This window comes from Anser anser (genome assembly GCF_964211835.1).
Source record: "Anser anser genome assembly, chromosome: 3".
In the NCBI taxonomy this organism is placed as follows: Eukaryota; Metazoa; Chordata; class Aves; order Anseriformes; family Anatidae; genus Anser; species Anser anser.
The window spans coordinates 9,927,963-9,948,589 of NC_139722.1; the positions used below are offsets into that span (position 1 = coordinate 9,927,963).

Sequence of the window (20,627 nt, forward strand, 5' to 3'; positions counted from 1 at the left end):
TGTCCAACCACTACCTAGGAAGCAGGGCTTCAGCACATGTGTAATAATTACTTGGGAAGACAAACACCTTAACTCCAAATGTCCTCCTTTCCTATTTCTTTCTCCGAGCTTTTTACCGCTGAGCATGATGTCAGGTGGCATGGGACATCCCTTAGGTCAGATCTCCTGGCTGTGTCCCCCCCAGCCTCCTGCCTGCCCCAGCTTACTTACTGGGGGAGGTATGGAGAGGAAGAAAGCCTTGAGCTGGGCAAGCACTAGTCAACAACAGCCAAACTACTGTTGCGTTATCAACACTGCTTCAGCCACAAATCCGAAGCACAGCACCACATGGGCTGCTGTGGAGGAAGTTCACTCCGTCCCAGCCAGACCCAGTACAGCCAAGAGAAGTTAGCATTTGTCTGAGTGGCTGGATAATAAATAAAGAACAAAGACTAATTCAATGATAACTGGTAGCTGATGTGTGAAGGATATCATCATCGTGTAATAACACAGAACTGGCAATTATTCCTGTTCTGTGGGAAGAAGGGAAGGAGGATGTCACACAAAGATGGCAACTAGAAGGAGCCTGTTAAGCATTTTCTTGAGAATGTTGCAATATGAATAATACATGAAAATTCTTCCTTCTTATAAAGATAAATTACCAAGACAGAAAGTCAGGCAAGTTGTTTCAGTGTTCTTTCAGTTTTGAGCAGGTTCCATATACCTAGTGATATTTCTGTGAATCTCACCACTTTTCACACTGTTTTAGGAGAGAAAGTGATGATTTTCTTTACATTAGTATTTCCCAGATATCCAACCACAAGTGAGCTCACTTGGCCACTTGTGCAAGTGGAAGTGGGTTTTCAAGACTGGGAGTGGCATTTTATGCAAAAACGTTTTGGAATCTTCCTTTGGTTTGGAATCCATTCAGGTGCCACAGAGGACAAATATTTTGCCATTAAAAACAAAAACAACAACAGCAAACAGGGCAAAAATCTTTTCTTTGATGCTTGTACCTCAAATCATTCTCTTCAAGAACTCGGCTTGCCCTATCGTTAATACAGATTAAGTTTGGTCACTGTTTTGGATTTCTTGCTATACACAAGAAGTTTTCTCACTATTTTTTTTGCAAACTCTTCCAAGAATTAATCTGGCAGAGTGCTGACCATTCTGGCCTGATCCAGAAAGACACTTAAGCCTGTCTTTAAGCACCAGAGTAGTTCTAACCAGATTGAGCTCATAATACTATTGTTTTACAAGATGGTGAAATATCTGTTTACTCATTAAAGTCTGAATATTAAGATTCAAGATTGCTCGTTATATCCATTACAGATGTTTTCTCCTCATAAATGACAATCAAAATTTCATTTGTTTGATGTTTATATCTTTGTTCAGTTCTCTACTCTATTGGATAACTCGCAGTGAAAAATTCCAGGCTCTTCTTGAACAATTTATTGTTCTTTTCTCTTTCTTCATTATTATTAATGGGAAATTCCAAACTTTGCAGATAAGATTTATATAGTCTTTCAAATGGGTCAGAACAAGGGAATATCAGAAATGTTTAAAAAGCCTGTTTTGCAAGTTATGGCTTTATTAAAAAAAAAAAAGAAAAGTGCTTCAATTGCTTTAAAAAGCATAAAATTGCCAAAACCTCTGAGACTGATGCACCACAAAGGAATCCATCCTGCAATCATTTATGTGCCCAATTAATTTTAAGCACATGGGTAGCACCACATTTTATACTTTCATTAACGACCTAGATAAAGAAGACAGAATATGGTTATTATGCTTTCAGATGACACCATGAGAGGATGAGAAATAGCAATGTCATATTGAAAAAAAAAAAAAAAAGCTTTATATACTGCATAATAATAGCTTTATTTCAGTTTTTAAATGGATTTTTCTACTTTTAGTTTTAAATGCAATTATGCAATTAAATTGGGGACCATATTAATCACAGTTACCTTTACATCCTTAGTCTCTGTCAGAATTAAAGTCTGTAGGGTCTTGAGTGATACTAGACATTCAAGGGATGATATTGATTAAGTTTTTCCTAATTTTGCAAGACTCTTCTGACTATTTCTCTGAATTCAGGATTGTTATTTATTATTCATAACTTATCCTCTAGAAATTAAATGGCCATTTATTACTGAATAATACTGAAGACCATTTTTGTGTCGTATGCCATGAGTTTACACCTTTTGAGACTTCAGGTCTAGAAGAACAACCTGCGCAGCCCCATCCAACTACTTGTTGACACAAGCTGCATATCATAAATTACTTCCATAAACTTTTCAAAATCCATAACAGAAGGAGCAAGTTTATTTGCCCCAACTAACTGCAGCCTTGAAGGCTGCTCTGTATTTCTGACTCTTGCAAAAGCCATGAGTCTCTTTCTAATGCATAACCTGAATTTAGTCATGACTTGTTTAAATCCAGTTGTCCTTTATTTTAATTAGCTTTCTTCTCTCCTTGCAGGTCACTCTCATGATACAGCTAAAGATAGAAAACATGCTTTTTTCTGAACAATCTTTTTAGATGTTCCTATAACTGATCACCGTCTCATCTTTTTGTCAGATTGTGCTCATTTTAGTTAAAAACATAAGTAGAGCTGCATAGCGTTCCAAGCAAGTTAACCATTTTCTTTCTTGTATGACTTCCAATTCTCCCTGCCCTATCAACACTTTTCAGCTTGGTGTCATCAGATTTTATTGGAAATTTCTTCCAAATGTTTATTCCATATCTATTGGAAAATTCTTCCATAGATTTCTTCTGTACTCTTTAATGTTTTTTGCATCAAAGAGTCTATTTAACCAAGTGGAAATTCAGTAAATCGTTTCTAGATCCTCAGGCTTTACTTTGTCTTCAGAAGGAACTGAGAATGGTGGTTTGTAGATACAAAACATAATATGACTTTGACCATGTAAATCTGACAAATATCACTGCTCTTAACAAGCCATTAAACAGTCCAGCTTAGTTGCATGACACGACATTAGAACACATAGATGGAGTCTATCAGTACTACGGTATCCTCAGTGGTATTGTCCACTCTAGGTTTCTTCATCTTTTTCTACTCACTTTTTGGACAAGGTATGACATTTTTATAAGATTTTTCTCAAGATTTTGGCTGTGCCATTTTGAAAAGATATTTGTCTTTGAACAGAGTTACAAATAACTTATTAAGTTCAGTATCTAACAGTGTGCTGTACTGTTTACAGTACTAAAAGCTTACTATATTTATTAGCTCAAAAAGTTAATAAGGGGGAAAAGAAGGGAGTAAAAAACAGAGTAAAAAAGATGGATCCAGACTCTTCTCAGTGTCACTCTCATCTCACAAGATAAGAAGCATTAAGCAAGAAATTGAAATACAAGACATTCTATTAAAAAAAAAAAAAAAAAAAAGAGGGTGGTCAAACATGGGAACAGACTGCCCAGAAAACTTATGGAGTCTCCATCCTTGGAAGTATTCAAAATGCAGCTGGACACAAACCCTGTGCAACTGAACCTAACTGACGGTACTTTGAGCAGAGCCTCTGGACAAGGCAATCCCCAGAGGTCTCTGCCAACTTAGGCACTGAGCTGGTGATTCTGACTCTTCATTACTGATGTTGAAGCACTCAACTAGGATGTGGAAAACTGTCTGCCCAAAGCTGCAGCAATAGAACATTTAGTCAGCTTATAAATTAAAGCAGCTTTTGCAAAAGAGGTTGACAGGAAGCCCAATAGCAATGAGAAAAGAGCATCCTGCTGGGGTGTTAGCCGCTGCCCCTGGGACTATGTTTTATATTAGACAGCCTCTGGATAACATAAAACCAGTTTCTGTACTCCTTAGCAGCAAATAGTGAGTGAACTGCAAAGTCAAGCTTTCTCTGCCTCCTTTCCTCCCTGCCACTGTAACTTTCTCATTCACAAGTGCACAATGTTTTAGCCTCACCAGCAGAGGTAAGGTGTGGACCATCTTACTTCTTCCTTCTCGCTTAAGCTTCCAGAGAGCTTGGTGGTTAACATACTTTCTTAGACTACGAAATAACATTCCAGCGCCTTCAACTATACTGTTCGTTAGGCAAATAACTGCAACTTTGTACAAAAGAAATGGTCAGTACTCCACTGGTTGCATGGGGTCTTAAGATATTAAAATCTGAGTGCTGACTAAGGAAGTCTGCATTCAACCGTGACTAGATGTTTAATATCATGGCTAAGTGCTCTTGAGCTTTGTTCTGGGTGATAAATGCTTATAAATCAGGAGAGTTTTTAAAAATTATTCTTTACTTTCTTTATATATATATATATTCTTTATATATGCCACAGCAAAGAAACTAAAAGTTCAAGGATCAGTCATAAGTAAATAATATAAGAAATATATGTATATGCAATTATAGTTTTTGTCCTGTAAAGGTAATCTTTGTTATGGAACAGTGAAAACAAACACAGACTCAAAACCACAAAAAATGTGAAAGAACAGGCAGAGAGGAAGAGATAACAAGAAAGATTAATGTAATCTGCAGTATATTAGTCTCCTATCTGATGCTCAACCTGAGAGTGTGCTCTGTAACACTGAACTGTGACTCAGTTGATCTGATTGGAATAAATGGGTCAAAAAGTCAGTCTGTGGCAACCAGAAAGTGCAGTCATAACTGGTCTTGAGTATTCAACTTACTTAGATTGAGCAAGTCTTCTTATGTGCTTCCCATTTTTGGTAGAACACCTTAACATTGGATCATAAAATAGTTCTTAATAATAAAAAGGATATGATTTTGATCATATTTGCATCATGTGCTTAAGATCCTTCACAAACAAGAAAACAAAATAAAAATACTAATCAATTTCCCAGTATTTGTTTGGTAGGTATCACTAAAGTTCTAGCATAACATTTTACAGTACATATTTATCTTTTTTAGTTGTTAACTTTTTCTTACTCAAAAATATTTGTCAAAATGTGTCTGGCTAGAGTCACAAGACCAAGGGTATCATTTTTCAAAAGTGCAGTGCTGTACAGGCTGCCAGCTTATTTGGAAACAGCTCAAGAATCTCTAACACCGCACTGTGTAACAAAGACAAAACCCTTAACTTAAGAGTGCTCTGTCACCTTTGCAAATAGGACTCAAAACTCTCTTGGTTGGTACCACTAGAGCCTCTAGTGGATATTTTTTTATATTGCAAAACTTCAGCACAGATGCCAAATTCTGTGGCTGATGGATGTTATCGTACTGGAGAAACAGTGAAATCCCACAGCTGCCAGTGGAGCTGCCTCAGTCCTCATGGCATGCTACCCTGAGGACCACAAATGTTTTCTCTGTATGCAAAGCTGTTCACCACTCACTTAGAAGCAACCTTCCATGCTGTGCTCAGGTTTTGCAGAAAGGCTCTGTGCCTTTATCTGGAAACAGTAAGTGCTTTGATGAGAACAAAATGCATCTCTATTATAAATAGAAGGGGCTGGATTCAACTGGACATACAGAAGCTGCTGTAGTTTTAGGTGAAGTAGGATTTCTCTGTGTCTCACCAGTCAGCCTAATGTAGATGTCTCTAACATCCTACAGCACCTCAAATACCAATACATACAACATATTAGCCACTGAGCAGAGCCCTCATAACAGGATTCAGATGCAGACAGCTTACATGTCTACCATGTAAAGCAAGCTAGATGTTTAAGTTCCTATTATAGCCAGTGGAAATCTGCTGGAATCTTCCCAGGAAGCCAAGGAGCTCCCACAGACCTGTGTCACACCTGTGTGAGGTACCTCCAACGCCCAAAGGTGTCTCGAGTGGCAGCAGACGCTGAAGTGTGGACAAATGATCAAACTTCTTAATTTTGTTTACTTACCTAGATCACGTAGATACTCATACTGTAGGTATCTAAATCTAGATGCCAGCACCTGAATCTGCATCTGAATCCCATCAGGAGTGCTGACTTGGCAGCTCATCTAATGCTAAGCATTCATTTCCATAACTGGAAAGAAAGTATTTTCCAAGCCAGCAAATTAACCAGTATCTTATTACAAAAATCTTAAAGGAAGTCAGTGTCAATAACACTAGATTTTTGCTAGATATCTACAACTAGACAATTAGAAGCTTTGCAAAATCCAGCTCCGCTTATCTATGCATTTTGGTCCTTCAGTGTATTAAGTGATGACATCAAATGACCTAGTAACTGAGAGTCTGCAAGTGTAGGACTCCAAAAAATCTTCGGCACTCTTCTGAATAAAATGAATTTAACAACAAAGTAAATGTACTAACTAGAACAGACAATTTTAGTGAAATACTTTGAATTCATAAACAAGAACATTGACATGATGATGACTGCACAGAACCATTACTATACAGTGCAATTACATGGAAAATGTTTTTGTGCATCCTAGTCTTTATATTAAACTGACATATTTTCTCTTATACTGATTTCACTTTTTTTTTAATTTAGTAATGCTTTCTTACAACCCATTAAATTACCCCAGAAATTTTGTGGTCGCATTTGGAAGAATCCGAATTTGTTTTGCAAAATTGCTTTCGTATTTTAAGAAAATAATTCCTTTAATTTAATGTGTTTTACAGTAACTCAGAATAAGAAGAAAATTGGGATTCTTCTCCACATGTCATCGGCTGGCCACATTTTCAGTTTTCAAAGCAGAAAAGCTCTAACTGAGATCAAGAAATGACTGAGCACTTATAAATGACAAATAAAAGCTTGCAGAGAACTGAGAAGGCAGCCTACTGTTTTGGGGGGATTTTTCTTGTAGATTTCTCTGAGGATTTTTCATTTTGAAAGTTCATCATGGTGATTTTCAACAGTCTATCCATTGTGTTACACATCACAATTAGTAATTTAGAAAAATTAACAGTTTCTCTAAAACATATTATCAAAGAACAGGTATAACTCTTATTTACCAGAGGGATTTTTCTTTTTCTCCCACAAAATCAACTGATGCATATCCAAGCAACCCCTGGATAGAGCCTGCTGAAGATCTTTTGCACTTCATGTATAAGACTACTCAACTCAAATAATGTGTGCAATGCTGAACCTGAAAGGCATTAATGCCAGAAACAACAACTGCACTATATCAAGCCCAGGAAAAAGTAATGGGACTAGAAAGGGAGATTTTCCAAAAATCAGAGTTTTTATTTCATCTGTAATATTGTTGATAAATTGAAACGCTACCATGCAAAATCTCAGCACTTTTTTGGCCGGAAAGGCACTCACGCTAATATAATGAGTCTGGATTACAAAGGTTTGCCAAGCTTAGATCATGTATAGATTAATAATGATGTCTTTTAATGTCTTAATGATCTCTTAATGAAATACATTTATAATGCTATGATTTGGTGAGGACTCACCAGCATTTCTCATATCAGAGCATGATGTTCAAAGCTAGGTTCTTAATAATAATTAACACATGTACCATACTTTTTCTCTTCAAAGTGCTCTAGGAACGTTAGCAATTAGTTAAAAACCCGTGTGCTGAGTGTATGCTATCTGTTTAGGCTCTCAGAGGCCCACAACAATCAAACTGGAGCTAGCCAGGAAAGTCCAAGCAGAAAATAGTAATTTCTTCTGTGTTCTGAAGAATTTTAGATCAAGGCAGGAAAGACATGTCACGGGATAAATTAAATGCAGGTGGCGGCCACTTCATACAAATACTATTAGACAAATAATATAAACATAGACTACACTTTAAAAAATGTATCCAGAATATTAAAGCTTAATTAAGTTCTTCTAAAAAGAAGTGAAGGAAAAGGCAACCTCAGAAACAGAAGACTCCCCCAAACCATCTGAAACCTCTTATTTTGCTAATCTCTGTTCTCAGCATCTAAAGCAAGCATTTTAACATAAGCAAACAGAGGCTCGCAGTGTTGACTCAAAACCTGTTAATACACAGTACCTGCAAGCTACAACAAAGCCCTGTATAAATCATACCTCTTTGCTCCCGTGGCTGGTATCTGGCTGTACAGGCATTGACTGAACAAGAAGAGATTGCAGTTGGCTAATTTGCTAGGGCTCATCATCTGCCAGGAGACAGATACGACAAGAGATCAGAGTTCAGTTGTAGTCAAGCAAGACTCAGCTTGCGAACCAGAGACAGTGGCTGGTTGGGAGGAGAGGTTTTCCTCCTCAGATTGGCAATAATATGTCCCCCAAACCAGGAAAAGCTTTATTCTGTGATATTCCATTCACTGCTAAAGTAAAAGAATTAATTCACAGCATTGTTGTGCTTTGGGTGGAAGAATTAACTAACTCGTGACAAAGTGAATTCAGAGACATTGTTCTATTTCCAGAAATATCATAGAGTTGTGTTTTTTATAAATAATTCAACTTTATCTTTAAGAACTCAGGTAGGAACCTAGCTGTACATAAAAATCTGGGCGCTTCTAGATTTTAGGGTTCTTTCAAGACTTAATGCAACCAATGTGCCTGTATTCTCTCTAAGTAGAAACAGCAGCAATTCCAACATTTGCAAAATTATTGTGAAGATAAACCTATTAAAGATTCATCAGTAATAGAGTTATGAGCTTAAAATAAATCTGTAGCTAGATTTACTCAGTTGAAATTGTGTAAGACTTCGTTGTCTGCTCATTGCCTCAATTTAAAGACAAAAAAAAAAAAAGAAAAAAAAAGAAAAAAAAAGAAAAAAAAAGAAAAAAAAAGAAATTCCTAAATGATTTTATTTAGTTGGGTTTGAATTTCGTCTGTCAAAAGAAGACTTGATTCTTGTCACCTCTAATTTTCTTTGCCATTTTTCATGAATATAAGATTTAAAATAAACACAGAATACCGTGAGCCTAATTAATATGAAGTCCTATAAAATTCTAAGATTAAAACCAGCATGTCTTGGCAAAACACACTTTTTTCTATTTTGCTTGAAAAATGAAGAAGTTATGGGGAGCAGAGAATTTGGTGATCAAAAGAATGGCATGAGATATTCAAACAATAAAGATCTTTTTGAGCAAAGGAGACACCTTTACTAAAGGGCAGAAGCTGAAAGCCTGCTGATTATTTACACATTGCACTCACTTGGACTTCTTCCAGCCATATATCAGAATTTCATTTTATCTTATGTTAATTTTTTGGCAAATGACAGTGTGATGCTTGTGAGGTCTTGAGAAATATGTCCTCCAAAAAGCTGATAGCAAATTTTTGTTCACCTTTGTTCTATTTAAATTACACAGACGGCATAATAAAAATAGAAGGGAAGGGGAGAAGGTTGAAAAATCCAGAGCGAGACTATCAGATCTCAAGCTGCTGACTTCTGAGCCTGAAGAAAGAAGTGACCAATTTCCTTTCTTTTTCTTGGAAGCCACAGTGAGGCCAAGTTTCATGGAGCAAGCCTTGCCCTGCCGTAGCCATCTCCCTCCTGCCTGCTGGGGAATCAGCCTACCCAACAAAGCGAGCAATTCCAATGGACCTCTGAAATCTAAGGCAGGAAATTCCTTTCAGCACAGCTTTCAGCAATGAAACGGACTGTCAAAACATCTTCCCAGAGGATTACAGAGCTCCTGCCCAGGAATTAGCAGAGAAAGTTCGGCACTTACATTAGTACAATGCCCCCAGCTCCACTTCAGGCTAAACAAGGGCTGAGGCTACTTAACACTTTCAGATTCAGCGCAAGAATGTCACCCTTGTAACACAGGCTATTAAGAACTTCTAAAAATACATCAGATGTAAGAAAATTCTTCTTGTTGTTCAAAACACAACCTACTGTGTTCCTTCCCAGCTTGTAAATGTTTTCCTAATTGAAAATGTAGCTCTTCTTATTTCTTTCCCATGACTTACGTAATTTTATCAAAGGCCTTTCTATAGTCTTCCAAAAGAACAACCCGATGCATATGCAATCACATTCTGCATGTACAATCACATTCTGGTGTCAGAGGGTAGGAGGAGGCATGCATATACATATGTACAGGTCTTGCCCTCTCTTTCAGCCATAGTAACTTGTTGAACATACTGGCCAATTCAGAAATCGTGTTAATTCTAGAGGCTTTATTTATTTCAATAGATAAGGTGGTGCTTCTCATTGGATTTCATTTCATGATGGCTGACTGCCAGGATAGGATTCAATTGCATAAACGCATGTGCAAGCGCAAAGTGACATGCCCCAGGGTAGGCTGACACTGTCCTGAGATGTCCAGAAACCAGCTGCTGGGCCAGAAAGGAGCAAGTGCCCCATAGGTGCTGCCTCATCTGTGCCAGTTCCTTGAATGGATGTCTTCGATGTGCAATAACATTTCAAATAGCACTCGATGCCTACGTTTAGGCAGCTGGATCTGGCTGCCAATGACTTTGAAAATAGAGTGAACAGCCTAACAGCCACAACAGCAAAAAAGCTGACAGCCGAATTGCTGTGGCAACAGCCTCACCTCACCTCTAGGCTACTTCAGAAACTCGCTGTCTCAGAACGAGAAACTGAAGTGCACCTCCCTCCACCCCAAAAAACAGGTTCCCTAAGACTATAATGGAAAATTCCTTAGAACATTATAAAGTGTCAATGAAAATGATTTTTCTGTATTGTTTCTGTCTACCTTCTAACTTAACAGGAGTTTGCTTGCAGTCAGACGCCAGCAAGTCACAGAATAGCACTCACACGTTTGGTTGGTTGGTTGTTTTTTGTTTTTGTTTTTTTTTTTTGGTGTGTGTGTGTGGTTTTTTTCCTCCCTTTTAAGTAGGTAAATATCATACAGCAACAAAGAAAGACCCCCTGGCATCCTCTCCTCACTTTCCCCATATTAAAATGGGGAAATGCAGTCAGTAAAAGCACCTGACTAAATGCCTGAGTGATAAAACTAGTAGAAACGAGAGAGATGTGGTTCTGGGCTGGGGCAGTCCCAAGCACAAACACAGGCTGGGTGGAGAATGGACTGAGAGCAGCCCTAAGGAGAAGGACCTGGGGGTGGTGGTTGATGAGAAGCTCAGCAGGAGCTAGCAATATGCACTTGTGGCCCAGAAAGCCAGACGTATCCTGGGCTGCATCAAAAGCAGCATGGCCAGCAGGGCGAGGGAGGTGATTGTCCCTCTCTGCTCTGCCCTTGTGAGACCCCACCTGGAGCCTGCATTCAGCTCTGGGGCCTCCAGCACAAGAAGGACGTGGAAGTATTAGAGTGAGTCCAGAGGAGGCCATGAGGATGATCAGAGGGCTGGAGCACCTCTGCTATGAAGAAAGGCTGAGGGAATTGGGGTTGTTCAGCCTGGAGAAGAGAAGGCTCTGGGAACACCTTACAGCAGCCTTCCAGTGCCTAAAGGGGGGCTACAGGAAAGCTGGGGAGGGACTCCTTGTCAGGGGGTGGAGTGATAGGACAAGGGGTAATAGCTTTTAACTAAAAGAAGGTAGGTTTAGATTAGATATAAGGAGGAAATTGTTTACTGTAAGGGTGGTGAGGCACTGGCACAGGCTGCCCAGAGAAGCTGTGGCTGCCCCATCCCTGGCAGTGCCCAAGGCCAGGCTGGATGGGGCTTTGGGCAACCAGGTCTGGTGGGAGGTGTCCCTGCCCATGGCAGGGGGGTTGGAACTGTATGACCTTTAAGGTCCCTTCCAATCCAAACCATTCAGTGTTTCTATGATTCTATGTGCCTGTCTATAAACCAGAAGGAAAGCCTCCATCTTTTAGAATTTTGTCAAGGTAAAAAAGGAAAAATGTAACAGAAAGAAAGATGGAGAATCTCTGAAAAATTTGTGCACATGTAGTATTCTGGAGGGATACATCCACGAAAAGTTTGTCCTCTATTTCTAAATAACAGAAAATATAAATAAACCAGAATGGTCATCCTTTTTTTTTAATTTATTTTTGTACAGGTGAAAGAAATGCCCTGAGAAGTCAGAAACATCAGGTGCAAGAAAAAGGCAGAAGAATTTATCTTAGAATAATGGATGAGTCATCCTAGATACTTTTTATGCAAACTGTAAGGAAACCTGAGGCACTGTGTAACGGGAAACTGCCAGAAACCAGAGGAAAATATCAACAGTCAAGAGCCAAAACACAGACAAGGATCTGAAGGGAGATCAACACAGGAGACATCAGAGCAGGTACCTGCCACAGACTCTCTTTTGGAAGACTTCAGTAAGGCTTTTGACACTCTCCCGTAGCATCTTCACATGCAAACTGATAAGGTACAGGCTAGCTGAACAGGTAGTAAAGCGGACTGAAAGCTGGCTGATCTGCTAGGTTTGAAGGGCTGTGACCAGGGCCATGACGGTCAGTTGAAGGCGAGTCACTAGTAGTGTGCCCATGGGTTGATACTGAGACCGATACTGCGTAACCTCTGCTTTCATGACCTGGACGATGAGGCAGGGTGCACCCTGTGCAAGTTTGTAGAAAATACAAAACTGGGAGGAGTGGAGATGGGCACGCTGCCATTCAGAGGGACCTCAGTGTGCTGGAGAAATGAGCAGACAGGAAACTCGTGCGCTTCCACAAAGGGAAGTATGAAGTCCTGCACCAGGGGAGGAATAACCCCCACACAGCTGTGAGGACTGGGGACCAACTAGCTGGAAAGAAGCTTTGCAGAGAAGGACATGGGGATCTTGGTGGACAAGCTGACCATGAGCCAGCAATGCGCCCTTGCAGCAAAAAAGGTGAATGCTATCCTGGGCTGCATTAGGAGTAACATCCCCAGCAGGTTGAGGGAGGTGATCCTTCCCCTCTACTCAGCATTGGCGAGGCCACACCAAGAATAGTGTGTCAGGTTCTGGGCTCCCCAGAACAAGAGAGATATGGAATCTCCATTTTCAGAAATACTCGGAAATCAACTGGACACAAAACCCTAAGCAACCTGCTGTAGCTGTCCCTATTTGGAGCAGGGGGCTTGGTCTGTACAATCTTCAGGGGTCCCTTCCAACACCATCCATACTGCAAGTCTGTGAACCTGTAACTGTAGTTTAAAAGTGCAGATAGAAAGTGAAAAACATTTTGTTTTGTCTGCTCCATTCTTTACTTTAAGAGGAAAATTGTATCCATCTACATATACTTGTCCACACATTCCACCACCTGTGCAAGACTCAGGAGCAGACAGGTTGACCTCTCTTTCTTGTGATGTCCAATTTGATGTTTGTTTTGGAACTACATCTCTTTCCAAAATTAAACAATGTAAACAGAAAGCCAAAGTCACCTATAAAGCACCGCATCAATACAATGGTGGCAGAGCAGTGAGAAGGAGGGCTTGAAATGATGTTAAAATTTTCTTTCACGTAATACTAACGAACTTTAAGTGAAAACTATAAGACACCACAAAATTAAAAGGGAGTGGTTGCAGTATTAGATTGTATTTCACCAATAAAATAGAGTTTTAGAATATGAAGAATATTGCATTATTACCAATGATACAGACACAACACACGTTGCTTTTTAAGGAATTTAACCTAAGCTTCTGCAAAAGCTGTTGTAAAAGAGAATAACTGAATATATTTTAAAATGGCTGGAGCAGAGAGAATTTTAACAGTAGGTCTTTGCTGCAGATTGACCACAAGGGAAACCCTCAAGGGTTGATCCCACCGACAAGAAGAAGGAAAAGTGGAGAAAGGTGTTTGCAAAGTTTATCACTTTCTAATAGTTTAGATTTCATCGTCTCCTTCTCACTCTGCATATGAGTCTATGATTGCTTCTGGGGAGTCCACGTAGAGGTAATCATAAACAACAGGTCAGACTAAAATTCACTCTTCTGCAAAGGCTAAACATAAAAGTGATTCATGGAGCTTAAGCCTATGGTTAGGGCTAGAGGTGACCTTGCGCAGAGTACATTCCATACCTGAGCTGAAATCTGCACCCTCGGAAAGATCAGAAAATCTCCAATGAAGACTCTTGGCCAAAATCAGAAGTGATTTTTAACTTACAGTTTTCGTGGTTAGTTTTAGATAGCAACAAAAGAAGGCAAGGGGAAAAAAATAAATTACTTGACTAGCTCTCAAATGTATTTATAACTGGAATTTACTTCTGTGAAATTCAATGTTTTATTTCATATTACAGTTTTTAGCTATTAAATATGAGGCAGTTGCTGTGAGAGTTGTTCCAGTACACACAGCTGCATTAACAGCTAACTAGAAATACATTTTACACTAGTGGGTACTTTCAAGAACCAAATGTCTCTTCAGGAAGTTTTACTAGTAACTTTTTTTTTTTCATGTATTTACCCAGTTCCAGCTAATTCTGTATGTTACTCTCCATGTATATGCACTTCTTTTTCTGTCTGAAAATTAATTTCCACTCATCTATGGGGCAAGATTAACAAAGACACTACCATCTGTTCCTGGACAGGATTTGCTATCATATAACTGTTGACATGTAAAGGGTATTTTATATTTTGATTGGACATTAATAGTGCTTTCTTTGGATTAACTATTTTAAACCGAACTATGAAAACAGCCTTAAATATATAGGTCATAGCAATTATTGTGTTATTTACATTACTAAACAAGTACGCAGCAGATGGCCTCCAGGGCCCTGGCCAGAAGAACCTATCTCCTGCAGATTTATGTGGTGCTTTGAGATACTACCAACTAACTTCTAAAACCTGTTTGAATGCCATTGTGCCTATAGCTTTCTGCCAGCAAAAATATTCTAGGCTTGTTTATTTCAACACCAACATTTCTCCAGGCCTTCCTGGTATCTGGCTACATAAAATGTTCGTACTTGGGCTTTGTCAAAGAAGAATGAAGTAAGCACCAGGGACCATTAATTAGACAACGGGCCAAATGACAGTCTGTCCACACCTACACTTCCCAGTACTTGGCCCTGATATTTTTGGACCTGGGTGGCACCTCTATGGCCATCAGACATCATTGCTATATTTTGTGGTGGTGTTTTTTTTTGTTAGTTTGTTTTGTTTTTTTCTTTCATGTAAAAGTGCCTGAAATATAGAAAAATATAAAGATGGTTTTTGCAGCCCTCCATTTCTCGAAAATGCGTCATGAGAACCTGTGATGGTAGTGAGCATGAAGCCTGCTAGGTTGGCGTTGGATGAGTATATGAGGTGGGGAAGGACAAGTTTGGTGCAGTCTTCTCCATACTGCTTACTGAGAATGACTTCTGGTGGGTGTTATACCCTGAACTGTGCCCAGGATTGTTTACCAAAGTGTTCACAGGGTGAAACAATGCCAGGGAACAGGTTATCTGTTAACTAGTCTTGCAAACGGTGGTTCAGTGCCCAGGAATATTCATGGTCCCGTTTCGCTTCTCAGTAAAAACTTAACCAGGGAATTCATCCAAAATACTCAGGAAGATCTGACCTTATAAAATGCTACCCCAAGCTTTCATGATTCAAAATCATTGTTTTTAATATCCCTGAGTTAAACTGGCCCTTAAATGTACTTATTTTATTCAAGCCCAATCTAGCAAAATATTTATGCATGTGAGCCACTTTAAGCTCCCTGTTTTCAAAGGGGCTGTTTGTATAAGCAATTCTATGCATGCTTAGAAGCTTTGGGACCATTGTTTCATGTAAACCCATTTGTATGCTCCAAGTTTTGTGTTTGCTGGATGCCGACTTTACACGCTGAAAATAAGAATCACATGAGAACAATATTATATACACTATGTAAGAAAATATACAATCTCCAATTAACTTCCATTTCAAAACGTTTGCAGTTAGTTTTTTTAGCCTCATAATACAGGAATACATACTAAAATATTGTTGCTGCCATTTATGATGTGAGCACACTCACTTAAATGCATACCACAGGGTCCTCATATGCCCACACATAAGAACTCAGTGAGCCAGCCATTTTTCTTCATACAGATGCGGAATAAGAGCCTTTTGGTACTTAATGTTTCCTTCTCTTACACTAATCACCTGTAAAGTTTAGTCTTAAATAATAAAGAAGAACTTTATTTATTTGCAGTCTCTTGCCTCAGTTGTTTAGGAAACTCACAAGGCATCTACTTTTGAAACATTTCACTGTCTCTAGAACACCATCTCTAACTCATCATTTTCAACTGTTCTGTAATAAGAAAAAAAACTGTTTAAGAAAAAAGAAAATAAGAAAAAGAAAATAAAAGAAAATAAGAAAAAAGAAATAAGAAAATATAGAAATAAGAAAAGAAAAAAAAGAAATAAGAAAAAAACTGTTCTGTAATAAGAAAACCACAGGGAACGTTATGTACTTCTGAGAAATTCTCTTTAGACACAATGAGCATACAAACAATAGCTTAACTGTTCAGTGTGAAATTTACTTCCATGAACAACCTAAATATTTATATGATCCATGCATATTTTTAAAATCTTAATTTTAAGATCATGTTTATACTGAGATTCAATATATTTATTCCTGAGAGAGTGAATAATTCCACAGAAAATCTAATCACGATCCAAATGTTGCAATCTACTGTTTGCCTTCCCTATGCAGTCAAATTTCTTCATTTAGCTAGTGCAGCGTGCTTTCACAGAATAAGAAAGATAATTAAAAAAAAACAGAAGAAGAAGAAGCAGCAGGATTGTATATAAACCAAAATTGGCAAGGAAGCTGGATCTAAAGATGCAGAGAAACTGTTTTTCTCCATGTTGATTAAACAGGTAATTTAAAATATTAGCAACACTGTGGTCAGATGGACTTCTGCAAACAGAATTGTATCAGTGTCCTTTGACAGATCCTGCTTATCTTCATTGTAACAAGACATTTGGTAAACTCTCTCCAAAAAACACTATGCTTCAACAACATGGAGACTAATGTTTTAACTGTAAAGAGTTACTGAATTCTTGTATCTTGACTGTAAATTACACTTAGAGCATTACCTTTCTCTGTATTACCTCTATTATGTTCCCTTCTCTGCGTGCATTTAAGAGAAGCCATGGAGACCAGAAATGCCTTTCCACTGCATTCAAAGCACCAGCGAGCAGAAAAAATGAAGAGCTGGAGAGTAAAGGCATTTATATCGTTTGGTGAATATCAAGAAAGACATTTTTTCATATTCACAAATAAGCTACTGAAAATAATAAATCATCAGGTGTGTCTTATTGATATGTATGTATGTATTCATATATACTGTCCCACTTTACTACTGAACTTATAAACTATATATGCAGTAATAGGGAACAATTTGTGATCTCCTGAAAATACATTCTCCAGATTGAATAATAATGCTTCAACACTGCAGACTATAAATATTTGATTCCTCCACAATACACAGAAATTTGGCTTAAGAAGTAAGTTCAGGAATTGGTGAAGAGATGCCCTTAAGGGATCAAGGAGATTTTTCTCCTTATGTGAGAATATGTGATGAAAATATGTATTTAAAGATCAGTTACAGCAATGAAATAAATGATTGTCTAATGTCCCAGATGACTACAGAATGGCCAGACCAACTAAGATGATGGGCTAATAAGCAAAACACGTTGCCCTCAAAACAGCTGCTCCAGCAGCTCACATCCCGCCACTAGAATATTGATCTGTTAGCACAGGTACTGTTTTGATTAACCTCTACTTTTATTATTTGTTTACTACCCATTAAAACACCCAGAACAACTACGGATCTATAATCCACAAAGTTAATGTATGATATGTATGATACGTATTTGCTAATTCACAAAAAAACACCTATCCAAGGAGTACATTACAAATAACAAGTAAAATACAAAAAAAAAAAAAAAAAAGAATCAGTGAACTGCTATCCTACACTGAACTATTGCAATTATTATTAACACTAAGGATAATGATGTATATGAGCAATGTCTTGAGCAATGTAAACATATCACGGAATCCAGTTTGAATAAAATGCAGGTGAGAATAATTTAAGCCACCCCTCTGTAATTCAAGCAAAGTGAAAGAGTTGTTCATGCATTCCATTCCCCTGGGGAAAACACTATGAAAATTTATGCTAATCAGCAGTCTTATGGTCTCACTTAATAAATTAAAAGTCACTGAGCACCTGCACTGTAAAAAACATACTAAATCTCACATAAAACCATGGCTTATATTTCTCTTGTGAGGACAACAACCACAAATTTTCACAGCTATTAAAACAAATTTAAGAAAATAAGCGCAAACAATTTAGCAGTCAGTTACTGATAAATAGAACATTGCAAAGATCATATTGGCAGCGACCATGCAAAGCCCTTCCTCTTGCTTTCTGTCATCTACTCTCATCACAGCTAGCAATCAGATCACAAAGTGCAGAGTAAAAGCCTGATGATGTTCTTCTTGCAGGGAGGAAAAGCCAGCAACCTTGGAATTTACATCTAACCATCGTGGTTTTTGCTATTTTCATTAACGTTTTAAAGTGGGAACACTGAAATGATTTCTTCAAGAAGAGAAATTCACATGTAAAATCCAGGACTGAGAAACTGATTCCTTTAAAAGTCCGTTCAAAGCAGAGCGGGGCAAATTGCCTCGCTGTACTACGAAGTGAGAGATCGGAGTTCTTTGTGACTTCACTGCAGGGATTTACCAATTCCATCTCATCTGAAATGCAGTACTTGCAGTCGTCATTTTAACATTCACCCATGAGCTTACTTGCTGCTGGCAGTGGAATTTTATAAACAGTTTAACAAAATGTTGCACTCTGATCAACATAGTCTCAGGCACCTGGGCAGTACTTTGATAGTTTGAACACACACCTTAGACAAATTGAGATCTGAAACAAGAAATGGCCTGTGGGGCTTGACACAAAATTTCAGAAAAAGCAGTGCTAGTTGTAAACAGGAAGATGAAAACCTTATCAGATGAGGCCCAAAGTCCATTCTGTCTTTGATAGCATCCACAACCAGCTGTCAAGGAAAGGACAAGCACATTGTGCAGCTTGCCTGCTGCATCCATTCAGCCTCCAGAGGAACGATGGCTCTGGGCCTCTCAGCCTCCAAGCAGCACCTCCAAGCTCAACAGCCCCTGAGGGATTCCCTTCAAAAATCTGCATCATCTTTTTTGCTAATCCTGTAGACTTTTGGGAACTGTGACAATTCCAATGAAGCTAAAAATATGTTAAAATGCTTTTTGTTTTGAAACTGCTGACCCTTAGCTTGGTTCATTTTCCACGGTTTTTGCAATAGAAAAGAAAATGAGGAATTACTGTGTACTCAACACAGTTTCACACATCAATGTATGGGCTTCAGTCCTTATTCCCCCAGCCTCCATCACCCATCAGCTTCAGACTTACATTTTATTTAGTGCTCTCTTAAGGAAAAGTTTCACACGTCTGAAAAACTCTATAGAAAACATCTATAGATTTTGTAGCATTATTACGCCCATTCTGAGAGGTGGGAACTGCCAGAACTGCTGACCACATAGAGGTGAGCATATCATAGTCACATGCAGAGAGAATGATGATGTCCATTTCCAGACGGTTACTAAATCTTATTTGGTTCTGGCCGTTGCTGAGCACAAAGCACTGATATTCCTCAGAGCATCTGTTGTGATGCCAAGGCCACTCTCAGGAACAGCAACCATTTCTTCCGAGCCTATTCTGTCTAAGCACTGAGACTTTTATCTCATGCATCGATATTTATCTATCATCTTAGTGCTCTATCAGTCAGAACTCAGAGGTCCTTCCGCAACCTGACAATAATTTTTACTAACTGGAGCAATTCAGTCTGAACAAAATTTTTTACTATTTCACTATCCACCTCCTTTTCTAGAGTACTTATGGATATGCTGAACAGTACTGATTTTTGCACAAATCTTGTACAATCCTACCTGTTATTCCATCCCATTTGAAAAAAATGGTGATTTAATCCTACCTTCTATACCTACCTTTTGGCTGGGTATTTACCCATTGTAAATTTTACCCCATGACAGCTGAACCTTTTAGGAGTCTGATGAAATCTCTTATTAAAAAGCCTTTTGGAAATCCGGCTTTCCTTGTCCAGATGTGGTCACCTGGCTCCTCCAAACATTCCCAAACATTTGTGAGGGAGACATGACATATCTCTACGAAAAATAATGCTCACTTTTCTCTGGCGTACCATACTTATTCCCATTCCACTCATTCTTGTCTTCATTATTCTTTCCACCAATTTGTTCAACACATGCATTGATCCTTACTGGTTCGCAATCATCCAAGTTCCTCTTGGAAATGTTTAGATGTTGTACAACTTATTTTTTTACTTTCTCTCTACTAAAATTTCAATTTGAATGAGCTCTTCCAACACATATCCAAAAAAAAAAAAAAAAAAAAGACATGTAAACCTTGCTAAGATCCTCAGAGCCAAACATGGGGTTGGTTTTCTTCATTACAGCTGTGTGCTCCCTGATCCCCCTTCAAGCTGCGGGGACAGGCCACAGCAGTACCCTCCTGAGAACATATTTCCTCCTACTTTTGAGGCCTTTTCCAAGTTGATCCTCAAAACCTTTTTTTTCTGGCCTTATTGTGATTTCACATCCTGGGCATCCAGGTTTATGCCCTCGTCTACCTTCCTAGTTTTGATGTTTAAAATTTTGGGGGACGTGTTCAGGCTTCCGCTATCCCTCCCCTCCTTCGCATTTTGAGCACGGCTGCCTCGCTTTCCTCTTCCAAACCTCTCCCAAACCTCCTCCCCCTCCACCCAAGCTCCCAAACTACAACCCTGAGGCGAGGCCAACCATACACGACCCCAACAACCCCCCTGAGGGTTGATCTTCGGGGAACCCAGCTCTGCCCCTCCTAACCCCCGGCGGGGCCCGGGGAAGGCGGCACCGCCTCGGGGCCTCGCCCCGGCAGCCGAGGCGGAGCGGGGCGAGGCGGGGAGGAGCGGGACGAGGCGGGGA

At 39.0% G+C, this 20,627-nt stretch overlaps 1 long non-coding RNA gene across 1 annotated transcript in view; it reads right to left on the reverse strand.

Annotated features, from left to right (window-relative positions):
* LOC310897333 overlaps window positions 1-7,936 on the reverse strand; it is a 58,376-nt gene extending 50,440 nt beyond the window's left edge. The window contains exon 1 of the long non-coding RNA XR_014582226.1: window positions 7,889-7,936. This is a non-coding gene — a long non-coding RNA (uncharacterized lncRNA). The remainder of the gene's footprint in view (window positions 1-7,888) is intronic.
* Between the last annotated feature and the right edge of the window lie 12,691 nt (window positions 7,937-20,627).